Below are 16,437 nucleotides of genomic sequence, written 5' to 3'. Positions count from 1 at the left end.
GTGAAAAAGTAGTGATCCTTAAAAAGAAAACTAGCTCTATTTAAACGTACGCGAACCTAATATACATGTTAACTTTCGATTGTGAAACTGATATGAAAACCATCTGGAATATAAAGCATATATGCTATGATAAAGTGAAGTGGGAAAAGTATAAAAACTCGAGATTAGTAACTCAATGCCGAAACTGCCAAATGTTTGGCCATGGGACGATCTACTGCCAAAACAAACCCAGATGCGTCAAGTGCGATAATCAACACACAACTAAGGACTGTACTAAAACTACAGATACACCACCGACTTGTGTGAACTGCAAAGGACCCCACCCGGCCAATTATTCACAGTGCCCCGAGTACCTGAAGCACGTCAGCAGGATACAAACAAAGAGAACTGCAAACCGACTGAGAAACAATGAAGTTTTTAAACGAGCAGACTTTCCGACAATGTCTAACCGACAGCAAGATAATAAAATAATTAACAATCCTACGAACACAAATCAACATCAAAGGTCATTTACAGATGTACTTACGAACAAACGAATCTCCCAATGGAATTTTTAACAATAAATCCGAATCAACTGAATTTTTACTTGAACATGATCTCGACTTAATGCTGCTCAATGAAACTAAACTCGCGAGTACAAAGAAATTTAAAATAAATGGATATAATTGTGTCCGCAAGGACAGAGATAATCTGGGACGTGGTAGGGGTTTAATGATACTAATTAAAAAACACATTAACTTTTCCGAACTCTCCACAAACACGAAAAGCTTCGAATCCCTGGGAATAAAAATAAACAATGAAGCATTTTTTGCAACATACATTCCCCCAAATAATTAAATTGACATTGATGAGTTAAAACTATTGTTTAAGAGTGCAAATAAAGTTCTCTTATATGGTGATCTAAATGCAAAAAACACTTTTTGGAATTGCAAACGTGCAAACAAAAAAGGGAAAATTATCCTAGATTTTGCCATGAAATATATGTATAAAATTTTACATCCACAAAATGTTACCCTCTATCCCTACGATGATTCTCTCCCAAGTACGGTTGACATAGGACTTACAAAAAATATTAATAGTGTAATTACGGTAAATACCATAAATGATCTTAACTCAGATCACATGCCAGTAATAATAAACATCCAAAGAGATGTCCCAATTCCTTCCAATAACAAAACATTCCTAAATTATAAAAAAGCTAACTGGACAAAATTTTGTGATATACTAAATCGAAAAATTACTATAAATCCCAATTTAAACACGGTCTCCCAAATAGATTCCACTGTCGACTCTCTCACCTGTGCCATCAATAGTGCTGTATCGCAGTCCATTCCACTGCATGGATCCTTCAGGGACTCAAACAGGCTTCCTCCCCATATTATAGATTTAATTAAAACTAGAAATGACCTTTGAAAAATTTATAATCGAACTGGAAATCATGATATTAAAAAAATCAGAAATAATTTATCCAATGTAATAAAAAGAAAAATTGCCAAACATAATAATGATTCCTGGAAGACTAAACTTGAGTCCTTGAAGGTCACTGACAGATCACTGTGGAAAATGGCGCGCTGTTTTTCAAAAGAAAATACTTACACCATACCCACTCTACATGGTCAAACAGGTTTAAAAACTGACGACTCAGAAAAAGCTGAGGAAATAGCAAACTGCTTCGAACAAGTACATTTTCTCACGACAGACATGAGCGACGACAGTACAAGACGAACGGTCACGAGAGATTACTGCAAGGTTCTGACTACTGAATTAAATGTAGATGACATTGAGTTGTCAAGTCCTCGTGAAATCTCCAATGTAATCAAGAAATTAAAGTCTAGAAAAGCACCTGGACTTGACAACATACAAAATATAGTTTTAAAAAACCTCCCAAAAAAGCCATAGTGCAATTAAATTATATTTTCAACTCTTGTTTTCAAAAATCTTATTTTTCAGCCAAATGGAAGAAAGCTAATATATTGCCGATATTAAAAACTGGTAAAAATAAAATCTTTCCCCAAAGTTACAGACCTATCAGTTTATTAACAACATTTAGTAAACTTTTTGAAAAAATAATCTACAATAGAATTGCAAAATTTGAAAAACATAACAAAATAATTCAGCCCCAGCAATATGGTTTTCGACCAAATAGAAGCACCACTCAACAACTTTTTAGATTAACAAATTACATTAGCACAGAATTTAATAAAAATAAGCATACTGCAATGGTACTGCTTGACATGGCAAAAGCCTTTGACACCGTTTGGCATAAAGCACTCATACACAAATTAAACAACTTTACATTTCCTCTATACATTCTTAAAATAATTCAAAATTATCTTAAAAATAGAACTTTTGTAGTCACTGTAAATAATGCGGAGTCATCCGAAAAAATCAGTGGTGGACGGAGTACCGCAAGGAGGTATTCTTGCGCCTTGTCTCTTCATCTATTACACGAGTGACCTGCCCACACATAAATGTGTTAAAGTGGCACTCTTTGCCGACGACACTGCTCTCTATGTTGCCAGTTTGAGAAGATGGTTAGCTCTGAAACACATACAAGAGTATCTCAACATTTTGGTTGAATACTATGAAAAATGGAAATTAAAAATAAACAGTGATAAAACGGAGCTGATAGTCTTCTCAAACGCAATCAAAGAGGAAAAGAAAAAACAAGATGTTATCATTGATGGCGTTAAAATCGAGATCAATAGAAATGTTAAATATTTGGGTTACTATCTGGATCATAAATTATCACATAACTATCATATTAAAGAAACAAAGAATAAAGCCTATATCATTGTTATGATGCTGCATCATTTAATAGGTAGGACAAGTACTCTTTCTCTAAAAAATAAATTAATATTATACAAGCAAATTGTAAGACCGATCCTTCTATATGCAGTGGCGATCTGGTCAAATACAAGTGAAACCCAATACGGGGGGCTACAAGTCTTTCAAAATAAAATACTCAGGGACATAATTAAAGCTGGTCCCAAAACCTCAAATAAGACTGTGCACGAAATCTGTGATATCGAACTAATTAAAGACTATATTTACGTACAAACAAAAAATTTTTATGACAATATCAAGAATATAGATGAATTAAAAGAAGAACTAATTATTTATAATAATAAAAGTGATTTCCCCTTTAGAAATACTTATAAATTACCTTATGATATCTTAATGTGATCGCAATTGAATGTCTCAGCATTCTACTTTTGTTTTCTTTTACCAATTTTATTTTGTTAACTAGTTTTAAGCTTATTTCATATTATTTAATTATGCTTGAAATTACAATATTGTTTAGTTTTTTACACATTTTTACTAAATAAATCACATTGAATATATTTAAAAAATTTAGAACTTATCAACACTACACAATACAATACAAAATTAGTTAGGACAAAATTTTATAATATGAAATGGTCCTTTGAACAATCTCAAAACTCTTAGGCAATTGTAGTTCTTCACATACTTACAACGTAAATAAATCTGTTTAAAATGGAAAAATGGAAAATATCAGATCAGATCATGATCAGATCAGATCATGAAGAGGAGTCGATCATTAGACCGCTTCGGATATAGATCGCTTGATTTTCTAGATCATTGATTACTGATATATTTTGTGCTATTATAACTGTCTTTCTTTTTCTCTATACTTGTGGCAAAGAAGGCGTTAGGCGCGCGTTGTGATTAGCTGAAGGAGATTCTTGAAATTGTATATTTTCTGTTCTTGTGCAACTTGGTGAAGTGACGAAGGCGTGTGGCGCGCGTCAATCTGTGCCTTGTTTCAAGATGGGTAGAGAGCAGAAAACGGATGGACCCAAGAGACGAAAACTTGGTGATGACAATACCGCAGGAGGTATACCAATCTTCAATCGCTTCGGAGTGCTCGAAGAAAAGGACCTATTAGACAGCAGTATGGAAGAAAAAGAAGACTCTTTATCAAATACTAATACTGATCCTAAACCCAAAAAGATGCCTCCAATAGTGATAACCGGTAAAATTGATAATTACAGCAAGTTTATCCAAACCATACTAAGTGTGTGCAAAGACAAAACAACCAGGATTGATTATAATCCAAAAAAACTCCGAGTGTTTACAACTTCCTTAGGAGACTTTGGTGAATTAGCCAAGTTACTAAGAACAGAAAATGTGCCTTTTTTTACGTATGCCCCAAAACATACTCGTCCCAAGCATATTGTAGCAAAGAGACTTCCTCTTTTGCCAATACCAGAGATAATAGAAGATCTACTGACGAAAGGAATTCCGTGTGAAAAGGTCTCCATCCTTAGTAAAAGGAAGGCAGATCCCGAACCGGACAGCAATCAAATATATATGATAACTTTAAAAAAAGAAGTAGACCTAAAGACATTATGGGCCATCAAATATGTTTGCCGTGTTAAAGTGAAGTGGGAAAAATACAAGAACTCAAGAAAAGTGACTCAGTGCCACAATTGTCAAAATTTTGGACACGGCACCATGTTTTGTAAAAATAAAGCAAGATGTGTCAAGTGTGACAAATGACATTTAACAAAAGATTGTGACAAGAAAAGTGAAGAACCACCAAAGTGTACCAACTGTGGAGGTGAACATCCAGCAAATTATTCCAAATGCCCGGTGTATCTGAAACATCTGGGAAAAATTGAAGCAAAAAGGAATTATAACCTTCAACCACAACTCGCAAGACGAATGGACAACAAGCAGCAGAATCCACAAATCCTGAATCTTCGGGAATTTACACCATTGAGGACCGGACACCAAAATGTTCCAGTTCAAACCCAAACTCAACACCATAAACCAGCGTGGACAATGCCAACGAAGCAGAGGACCAACGAGGAAAACATCTTCGAGAACTATCAATCTCTGATGTCAGAGATCAACAAATTAAATAAACTTTGTGATGTAAGTAAAATGTTGCGGCTAGTCAAAGAACTTAACAAAAGATTAGTAGACTGCAAAGATGATTTCTCCAGGCTACAAGTTTTCATAGACATTTGCAATGGCTAATAAAAATATCGATACACTTAAATTATGTCATTTTAATATTAACGGATTAAATAGTAAAATCATAGAACTAAAAGATTTCATCTTTGCACACAATATAGATATCATGCTTCTTAACGAAACTAAACTAAGTACTAAACGTAAAGTTAAAATTCCTGGTTATATTTGTATAAGAAAAGACAGGAATAATTTAGGAACAGGTGGGGGAGTAATGATTCTTGTTAAAAATACTATTAACTTTCATGAAATTGATATTCAAACTAAAATCATTGAAACAGTTGGCATCAAGCTTAGTGATGGTAGTGTGATTGTCTCTGGATATAAACCACCAAATGGTAAAATTGATGTTAAAGAATTAGAATTAATTTTTAGTACGGGTAACAAAGTACTTCTATATGGTGATTTTAATGCCAAAAACACTATATGGAACTGTCGCAGAAATAATAATAATGGAAAAATTTTGTTTGACTTTGTCAGTAAAAAACTTTTCAATATTCACTTTCCAGAGAATTTCACACTGTATCCCTATAATGATACAGCGCCAAGTACTGTAGACATAGGAATCAGTAAAAATTGTAGCTTTAACATTACAACAAATACGCTAGAAGAACTAGATTCAGACCACCTACCTGTTCTTATCTTGTTAGACAAACTAAATAACATAGCAACCGAAGAACAAAATTTTTTAAATTATAAGAAAGCAGACTGGAAAAAATTCAAAAAAAATGTAAATTTTAACCTAAAACTTAAAAACAACCTACACAATATTGTACAGATTAACGACGCTGTTGATGAGTTTGTAGGTATTATACAGAACACTATATCAACGTCTGTTCCCAAAGTAAAAACTAAACATAAAATCACATTTATTACTGATGAAATTAAAGAATTAATCGCGATTAGAAATAAACTTAGAAAAATCTATCAATTAACTAGAAGCTCCGAAATAAAGAAAATTAAAAATAAATTAACTAATACTATTAAAAGAAAACTTTTTTGCTATACAAATGAAAAATAGAGTGAAAAATTAAAATCACTAAACATTAAAGATAATTCCTTGTGGAAAATGGCAAAATGCCTCACAAAGAAAACCGAAAATATATAATACCTATTCTTCATGGCATGAACGGTCTACTCATGAGCAATGAAGAGAGGGTAGAAGCATTAGCTGATAATTTTGAAAAAGTTCACAAACTTACTCAAGATATGAGCGATTCTGTTACCGAAAAACTCATCAACAGAAAATATCAAGAAATTAGGACTAAGCAAATAAATGTAAATGATATATTGTTAACTTCTCCTAGGGAAATTAGAAAAGCTATAGCTAGAACCAAACCAAAGAAAGCACCGGGTCTTGATAACATACAAAATATAGTTCTTAAACAATTACCCAAAAAGGCTTTTGTACAGATTACTTACATATTCAATGCATGCTTGGAGAACTCATATTTTCCATCTACTTGGAAAAAGGCAAGAATTTTGCCTTTTCACAAGCATGGAAAAGATAAACTTTTTCCTCAAAGTTATAGGCCAATTAGCCTGTTACCCACTTTGAGTAAGTTATTTGAAATAATAATACATAATAGAATGAAAGAATTCGAATTTGCAAATAAAATATTAATTCCTCCACAATTTGGCTTTCGCGATAAAAAAAGTACTGTACAACAGCTTTTTAGGGTAACAAACCATATTAGTAAAAATTCCAATATTAATAAATCAACAGCACTAATGCTTCTTGACATTGAAAAAGACTTTGACACAGTGTGGCACAAAGGACTAATATTCAAATTACATCATTACAATTTTCCTCTCTATATTATTAAAATAGTTCAAAATTATCTAAAAAACAGATCTTTTATTGTGACGGCAAACAAAGTAGATTCTAGTGAAAAATTTATTGAAGCAGGAGTTCCACAAGGCTCTATTTTAGGCCCGGTGCTTTATATAATTTATATGAATGATATACCTCGATGTCAGGATGTGAAATTATCATTATTTGCTGATGATACAGCAGCGTATGTATCTTTACTTACTATCGGTTCAAAAAGTATAGTCAGTTGACTTTGAAGGCTTGTAACTTGAATGAAAAAAATCGCACAATATTGAAACTGGATGGAATCAGTAAATAATTTATTTCTACGTTAATGTAGAAAATTAAAAACTAAAGAAAAATTTTTTCTTAAAGTTATTAATTTTTAAAGGGAAAAAGAACATGTTTTTTGACACTATTTTCAATAAGGCCTACTTTGGCAACATGTTACTCGTTTAATAAGAGTCCTATGATGTTCCTGATTTTTTTCTATGTTCCTTAAATCTTTCTAAATAATGTTATTTAAACAAATAACCGTTATTATAATAACTTTTTGAGATTATTAAACGAAACCGTAGTTGTTTTATCGTTGTTAAAAATTAAGGTACAAAGATGAGACAAGGCATGCGTTACGGAAAATACGACACTGCTTACGATTCACCAAAGAAATTTTGTGAAAAAATTATATTAAGTAATTATTTGCAAAAGTATTTTCAGTTTTTTGCTTTATTGCACCATTAGCAGTCAGGTGCATACTACTGTAAGTCTTTTTGTCCAAGACTCCAAGTTTAGCACTACTACCTTTTTTTTGGTCATTTTTTTCTGTGGTTGAAACTGATTTATAACTTTAAAGATCTCATTTCTAAGGATGTACAGAGGTGTAAACACCCAAAATATTTTTCCTGACTTAAGAAATTCAAAATTGTATGTAGGTTTGGGTAGAAGTGACCTGAAGTCCTCACTTACCTGCTCATGTCTACAATAATACAGTTTCTCGCATTTAAAATGTCGACGCCTATGGAAAATGGTTTATGATGGTGTGCACCTTACCGCTAATGGTGCAATAAAGCAAAAAACTGAAAATAGTTTTGCAAATAACTTCTTGAAATATTTTTTTTTTTAAACTTTCGTTGATGAATCGTAATAAGTGTCGTATTCTCCGTAACATGTGCTTTGTCTTATCTTCATACCTTAATTTCCAACAAAGATAACATGACTACTATTTCGTTTAAAAATCTCAATAGTTATTATAATAATTGTTAATAGTTTAGATATTATTGTTCAGAAAGGTTCAATAAGTCTAAAAATAATTTATGAACCCGATATGATTCTTAATGAACGTTCTACAATGTCCGAAAGTGGACCCTGTGAAAATGATGCCAAAAAACATGTACTTTTCTGTTTCAAAAATTAATAACTCTCGAAATAATTTTTTTATATTTCCTTTATTTTCTACAGTAACGTAGAAATGTTGTAGCTACTGATTCCAAGTTGTTTCTATATTATGCGATTTTTTTTACTCAAGATATAAGTGGTCAAAGCCAACTGACTTTACATTTTGCACCGATAGTAAGTAGCTGTGACAAAACTCCAAGAATACGTACAAGTTTTGCTCGAATATTTTGATAAATGGAAATTAAAAGTCAATTCAAGTAAAACTGAATTGATTTTCTTCAGTCATATGACTAGGAAACAAAGTATACCGGAATTTACAGTCGCTAAACACAAAATAATTCCAAAAACTCAAGCAAAATTTCTAGGTGTTATCTTGGATATTGTAACGATCTTTACGTTTACTTGCGGATCTTACCCGCGAATCGTTACAAAAATGGCAATTTACTGCTTCCAAATTGCCGAATTATAAATTCCACACTTCGAACTTATAATACACCATCGATGACCCGTTTTAGGGAACTTCCCCGGCGCCAGGTAGGTAAACTACCCGGATCACGATGCTGTAACAAAACAAAGAACTTTCCCGGACTAGCTCTTACCGAGCTCAATATTTTATTTACGAAGTTACGTTTTATATTGAAATAATAGGGCGCGAGTACCGCACACAGAGGAGAGAGACAAGTTGAATTTAACACACAAATAAAACAAATGAATAAAGAAAATTATAAGAACACACAAGCAGATTATTTTCTTTTAAATCACTCTTCTTTTTATTTTAAACTTTGAACTTTGTGAAGAGAACTGAGAACTTCCACACGCCGGTGATTGCGACGGTCGACCGAAAATGGCGGCGTCCTATCGGCTTGCCATGAGGTCTTCCTTCTCGATACTATTTCTCGGTCACACCGTACACCGGTGATATTCCCAAGATAACGAGGAAGATGGACACTGGATTTGGACAATGAAAATGGTCAACCGCGGTGAAACCGTATAATTTAATCGGCAGCCAGGCACGAACTGTCGAAATTAGGTTAATTGACATCCTGCTTCGGTCCCGTATATATGTCATGCGCACCTTGGGTTCGCCCCAGCAGCATGATTACAGGCCCAACATCTATGACAGGTGGTTGCCAGTTGACAGTAGATTTGTGCCGATTAATATTAATTGTTGACACATTTTCGGTCAGTTGATAATTAAATAACAATAAATAACATTGTGTTTTCTAATCAACCAAAACGTGTGGAATTCTCTTGAGATAAACAATATGATTTTTATACAACTCAACATTTTTGTATTATATTGATTCTATACAATTCAACAAGATAATAATAAAGTAAAATGTTGAGTTCGATTCTGGCTACCGCATTTAATTTATAATAATTAATCAAGAATTATAACTGAATAAGTTTCGGCGAAAACTAAATTCGGTTTTTATAACGTGATTATTTAAAATTAACGTTACAATATTGAAACGATAACACATCATGACTGAATTAGTAACTATTCTCCCTATTCTTTATTGTATAGTAGAAGCATAAAAGTAGCGCAAAAGCGTCGGCATAAAAGTATGTGAGTGAACGAATTAGTTTCTTTCAGTCTCATGCATTTACGCTTTGACGTCGCCGCTTTGACGTTTAACGCCAACATGGGACTTAACCTTTATAATTGTGGAATCAGCATGATGTTGCGTTGCGTTATGAATGTAGCTTCATACTCAGGGTTCGGCGTGTTTAATAGCTAAAAAAACAAACATAGCTTAAATACTTCCGAGCAGTGGTGATTTCAGGTGATTTGTTGTAAATAAAAACAAGTTTAATAGGTTCTGAATTTGATTAGATTTACACATGTAAAAATAAAGAAAATGTCGGAAGAACCAGCAAGAAAGAAAAAAGCCTATTTTGTCCATTTTCAGGACAATTGGATGAACATTGAAATTTACAAAAAATGGCTTGTCAAACTCGATGATTTCACTGCTCAGTGTTCAAATTGTAATGTGAAATTTACTGTAAAGCACTTTGGAGAAAAAGCAGTCAAAAAACATTATAATAGTGAAAACCACAAAAAGACAAGCAATACAATTGCTACTAACTCACTTTTAACTGAGTTTATGCCTTCAAAAGGTATAATATATTTATTTCTTTTTCTTTTTCAGCCATTATTACAATTGTATTATTTATGTTTGATTTTTCTCAGGTTCAACACAGCAATTGAATGTGGCAAAAACTGAAGTTGTCAATGTTTATCATGGAATTTGTCATCCTGCGGAATGAAATTATTACCTAAGTTATATCCTGACAGTTCTATAGACAAAATGCAAAAATGTGGAAGGACAAAATCTGAGGCAATAATTGAAAATGTTTTGGCTATTAAATCAATCGAGATTACTTTAAATGAAATTAAAATTGGCAGTAAAAATCCAGTCTACTTCTCTATTGCAACAGATGCATCCAATAAAGGAAACAGAAAACTCTATCCCATCGCGATTCGTTATTTTGATGTTCAACATGGAGTCAAGGACAAAACGAGGGACAAAGTCATAGAATTTTACGAAGACTCTGAAGAATCTTCACAATCAATTTTTAACCAAATTTCGAAATGCTTAGAAAAGTATAACCTAAAAATTGAAAATGTGAGTTCTTTCTCGGCTGATAACGCAAATGTAAATTATGGGATCCATAATTCTGTTTATCAGAAACTTGTTTCTGAAAATTCAAAGATATTAAAAAGTAATTGCAATGCACACGTTATTCATAACGCTGGAAGACACGGTGTCAAGATCTTATCTTACGATGTCGAAACGTTGGTTCTTAAAATTTGGGCCGAATTTTCCGACAGTGCAAAACGCATCGATAAGCTAAAGGAATGCTTTGAAGATTTTGAAATGGAATACGAAGGCATTCTTAGGCACGTGATCACTAGATGGCTATCTCTTTTACCAGCAGTGGAGAGAATAATAAAAAAATGGCCAGCAATAAAACAATATTTTACCCAACTGGATGAACGCGACATCGATAAAACTATTTGGAAGTTTATAAAAGACCAGCAAGACGAATTAAATGATGATTTGAACGCACCCTTAACCCTTGCGGAATGTTATTTGTATTTTGTGCACCATTTCATGCAATTGTTAACGACTAATATTAAATCTCTGGAAAATACGAGTATAATGAGTACTCAATTACACGAAATCATGTTTGCATTGAAGAGAGGCCTAGAAAATCGTCTAAAAGACGAATATTTTGGGGAGAAAGTCAACAAAAGTTTGCCTCATTTGAGTTCATCTGAATTAAAAAAATTTAAATGGGAAGCGTTGTCTGTTTACGAAAGAACAATAATTTATATAAAAAAATTTTATGATTACGATAACACGCCTTTTCAACATTTCACAGTATTAAATTTAAAACAGGCATCGCTATCATTTCAAGATTTCATGCGTGCTGCCGAAGCTGCTAAAATTACAATTAATCAAGATGTTCTCTACGACGAAATTGAACTTGTTTCACAAGTACTAGAATCAGTCCAAAAAGTTGATTTGCCGTTAGATTTAAAATGGGCTAAAATTTTATCTGCGACTGACAAATTTCTAGAACTGCCAAAGATTGTAGGAAAAATCTTGTCTATTCCTATTAGCAATGCTTATACAGAAAGAATTTTCTCTGTCATGGGAAATGTCTGGACAGATTTAAGAAATCGAATGAGAGTAAACTTAGTGAAAGCAGAACTTTTAACTAAATTAAATTTTAACATGAGCTGTGAAGAATTTGAGAAATTTTTATCGCAACCTGAACAAAAAGAATTGTTAAAAAAAGTTGCAAGTATGTAATGAAAAATATTCTTGGAAGCTAAAGTAAGTTGTAATTTTAATTTTCAATATCATTTAAATAAATTGAATTTTTAGTAAATTTGAATTTCCCGCTATATTAATTCTCCTCCCCCCCTTGTCACTAGTCAAGAAAAATTCTCCGGGCCGAGAGCCGCGATGAGGTGGCAACCCTAGTTATACCCTCTACACGGGGAAAAGAGAAACGTTGGGTTAATACCGATTTCAGATTGGATGAACAGTTTTTCGGTGCTGTTTCAACATACACGACATCTGTAGTATAATGTATGTTGTATCAATGTCACCTCGTAAGTGAGTTTGATTCCGAAAGTAACTGTCAGGCGATGGTGTGTTGATTCATTTTACCATTAGCCGTTGAATTAACGTACTATATCATTTTATACATCAAAATAAATAATATTTGAGAAATAATTATTTAAAACATGAATCTCTTGGCAAATCCATTATGAAAGATAATTTCCGCAATCATTAAAAACATTTACGACTATATAAAAATAAACGCAGCTGATCAGTCAATTTTCATATACGGCCATAACCTAGCTGATCAGTCATAATTACACACGCGCTGCGCATGCGCAAGCAGACATATTTCTGGTCAAGCAAACTTATCGTGGTATGTTGATTTAACAGGTGGACTTGTGTTAATTCAATGTTATTGCTGTGAAGTAGGCTCAGTTTGTTAGATCAACGTTTCTCTTTTCCCCGTGTAGCCATTATTGGTCTAGTACCTGTGATACAAACATAAACACACTACAAATAATACAAAATAAATGCTTAAGAATGATATGTAAAGCTACGCCTAAAGATAAGAATAGTCAAATTCATACTATTTGTAATGTTGAACCAATTAACCCTCCTGCGTACCTATTTTCACCCATAAAATTGTTTCCAAATGCACAAATTTTTCACACTGTTGGATTTTTCTACAATTTGGTACCTAGGGGTTTTTGGGGTCGCTGATTACGAATCTGAGGTCAGATTTAAAAAATTCAAAATGGCGGATCTAAGATGGCAGATGAATTTTTAAAAAATTGTTTGATTGTAATGAAACTTGGTATCTAGGGGTTTTTGGGGTCGCTGATTACGAATCTGAGCTCAGATTAAAAAAATTCAAAATGCAGCTTAGTTAATTGCAAAATTAGGAAAAAGCTGCACATTTCTAGATATTTTTTGTAAAAAGTTAGTACATAACAACAATTATTTGTTTAAACAATTAAAGAATTGTTAAATTTATAAAATATTCTTATATTGCCATTTTAAGTTTTGAAAATCTGACCTCAGATTTGTAATCAGCGACCACGAAAAACTCTAGATACCAAGTTTTATTTTACATCTAATGATCATTACTGATCCAAAAATAAAACAACTACAAGAAATAAGATTATATATCTAATGAAGTTAAAGTTCCAAGTGAACTGTGTATTCAAACGTATCTTATAAAACTTATAAAAACTTTCTTTGTAAAGCGAAAACTGTAATTTATGAACAATAAATATTTTCTTCAAATGCAAAAAAATGCGGAAAGTATTGATCGATCATCACCTTTCTGCTATGCATGCGTAGAGAAAGGTAGATTATGCATTTTGAGTCCCTCTAATTATGCGCTTAAATTGTGCACAATTATGCGGAATTGTGCGCTTAAATTGTGTATAATTCTGCGACTAAAAAGATGAATTCTGCGATAATTATGCGCTAAAATGAGCATGATTATGCAGAATTATGCAATGAAAAAGAATTCTGCTTCAATTATGCGCTAAAAAATGTTCATTTTACAAAATTATGTTGCATTTAAAAAAAAATTTTGATTTGAAACGGTTACTGGTTATTTCTCGAAACCAACTTCCCGAAAGGCTCTATTTCGAATGTCTAAAATCACAAATACCTTCTTCCCGAAGATTTATGTACCTAAATTTTTTTTTGTTTTTTATTATGAAATGGATATATATGTGCGACTCCAAGTAAGAATTTAGTTATTAAGAATTTAGTTTTTTTGGAGTAAGTAAACCAATTGCAATAAAATTCAGGAATTTTAATCTACACATAAAAAGAAATGTTTCCACCACACTTAATTCAGCAAAAAAAACAAAACAATTGTTTATATTATGTTTATACAAATTTTTATAAACAAAACAGGTATTAAATAATAATTAAATAACTTTTGAACGACCAAACAAAATTGAATGAGGCAAACACTAAACAAATCTTTGCTGTGGTTTCTTTAAGATTCCGAAAAAAATTTTAACAACGGAAACATCTCTATATAAAATTTTGTATAAAAGTATTCGAGATTTTAGACATTTGATAAATTAGAAATTCGGGACACGGCCTTTCGAGAAAATGACCGGAAACGATGTTACTCATCATATATAGCACTTACTGCTTTTTTTAAAATTTAAGATTTACTTAATTTTTCAATAACATTTAACAAGTTAGTTAACAGTTTAAAAACTTATTTATTATTTAATCTTAAAAAATATTTTAAAAATAAAGAAACTGAAAAAAATTTTCATGGTTTTTAGTTAAAAAAGGCACTATTTTGAAAATTTTGAGCCTATTATGCGATCATTATGCAAAAAGAGTACAATTATGCAGTAAGTAAAAAATTATGCAATATTATGCGCTCTAGAAACATATTGTAAAAGGTTTAAAACATGAATTAACATAATATTATAATGTTTCTACTTGAATTTAAAAAATTATGCAATCGCATAATCTACCTTTCTCTATGCATGCATATGGATGAAATGTACAGTAAATTTGAAAAGGCGTTTGGCGGGTGTCAAATTTGCTATAAATATGATAGACTCCTAGTCCGAGACTGGGAAAATCCAAATATTAAGAAATTCAAACCCTATGACAGGAGCAATGTGGAGAATAATCAAATCAAAACGAGCAATCGTTATGAAGTAGTCATAAAGTAGAAAATGAAAAAATGGACCAGGATGAAGTAAACAAATCTGATAACAAACCTTCTGAAACTGAAAGTGAAACTAAAAATAAAATTACCAAGAAAACAAAAAAATTCCACCAATTATAATTCAAACCACAATTGATGACATAGGATTCTTTATCAACCTCATACACGAAGTAACCTCAGGCGACCCTGTGTTTACTAGAAATAAGGAATCTACCAAAATTACTATTTTACCTGATGCAGAAGAAGATCATATGAAAATTCAACAATTATTGAAAGCCAAAGAAATACCTTACTACACTTTTGAGAAAAAGGAAGAGAAACCTGTCAAAATGGTACTACGAGGACTAGCCTTTTTTGCAGATGAAAACGTTAAATCATCGCTGCTTGAACAAGGAATTAAAGCAGAAGTAATTAAAATGAAACAAAAAAGTGATCCCCAAAACTACAATCCCTTGTTCTTAGTGACATTAGACAAAAGTGTTAAAATCAGTGATGTGTACAAAGTGAAAAGTGTGTGTTATATGAGAGTTTCTTGGGAGAAATTTAAAAACAAACAAATCACCTTTGCCGCATCCTGACATTTTTGATTTGTTTGTAAGTTAACGAAGTACACACAACGAAATATTCGAGGAAAATGATGTTCTGCACCTGAAATTCGCCTATTTACGTTCGATTCAGTAGAGTCCCCCACCAGTGCGCTCCCCTCTCTGTGCCGTGAGTGGCAGATGGTCACAGTGAGTTTCTGCACCAATCAAAAGGCTGCAAAAACCTACAAACTTGCAGTTTTTCATAATATTGCAATGTATCAAGCTAAGTATTATTGCAAAATTAGAAGTAACTTGCAAGGTTCTACGTGCATTGTTTTAAAAAAGGAAATAATAATAATCGTTTTAATAATAATAATTTTTAGATTCATAAAATATCAAATTCATTGCAATGTTGGATTCAGTAGTTTAAATTTTGAAAATCCGACTCTTTATTCGGAATCAGTGACCCCAAAAACCCCCAAGTAACGAGATTCAAGCGAATCCAATTAGTTTTGAAATTTTTGTCCGACATTTTGTATTTTGAAAATCTAACTTCAAATTCATAATCAGCGACTCCAAAAACCCCCGAGTAACAATTGATTTAATTGATGAAAAGGTGTTACACTTTTTTGACCCAGTTTATAATATTTTAGCTCCACGAGAAAGGGCATTCTAGAGATATTTTTATTATATCCTTAGGATATCCTGTCTTCTACAAATCCCGATAATATTCTAGAGATATCATTAGAATTAGAATTTCTTTATTTTGTCCCAGGAGAACCATGAGAACAACAATTGATTTACAACAAATACAATATATATATATGTGACACTCCACGAGAAAAGGGACCTTATGGCAAGAGTAAATAAGGTCCCTTTTCTCGTGGAGCGTCATATGTATATAATACAAACAGTAGATAATTATACAGATCACGAAAAAAA

Source organism: Leptopilina heterotoma, unplaced genomic scaffold (genome assembly GCF_015476425.1).
Source record: "Leptopilina heterotoma isolate Lh14 unplaced genomic scaffold, ASM1547642v1 Lhet_78, whole genome shotgun sequence".
Lineage (NCBI taxonomy): Eukaryota > Metazoa > Arthropoda > Insecta > Hymenoptera > Figitidae > Leptopilina > Leptopilina heterotoma.
The sequence above is the reverse complement of the archived record's forward strand: the minus strand, read 5'-3'. Positions refer to the sequence as shown.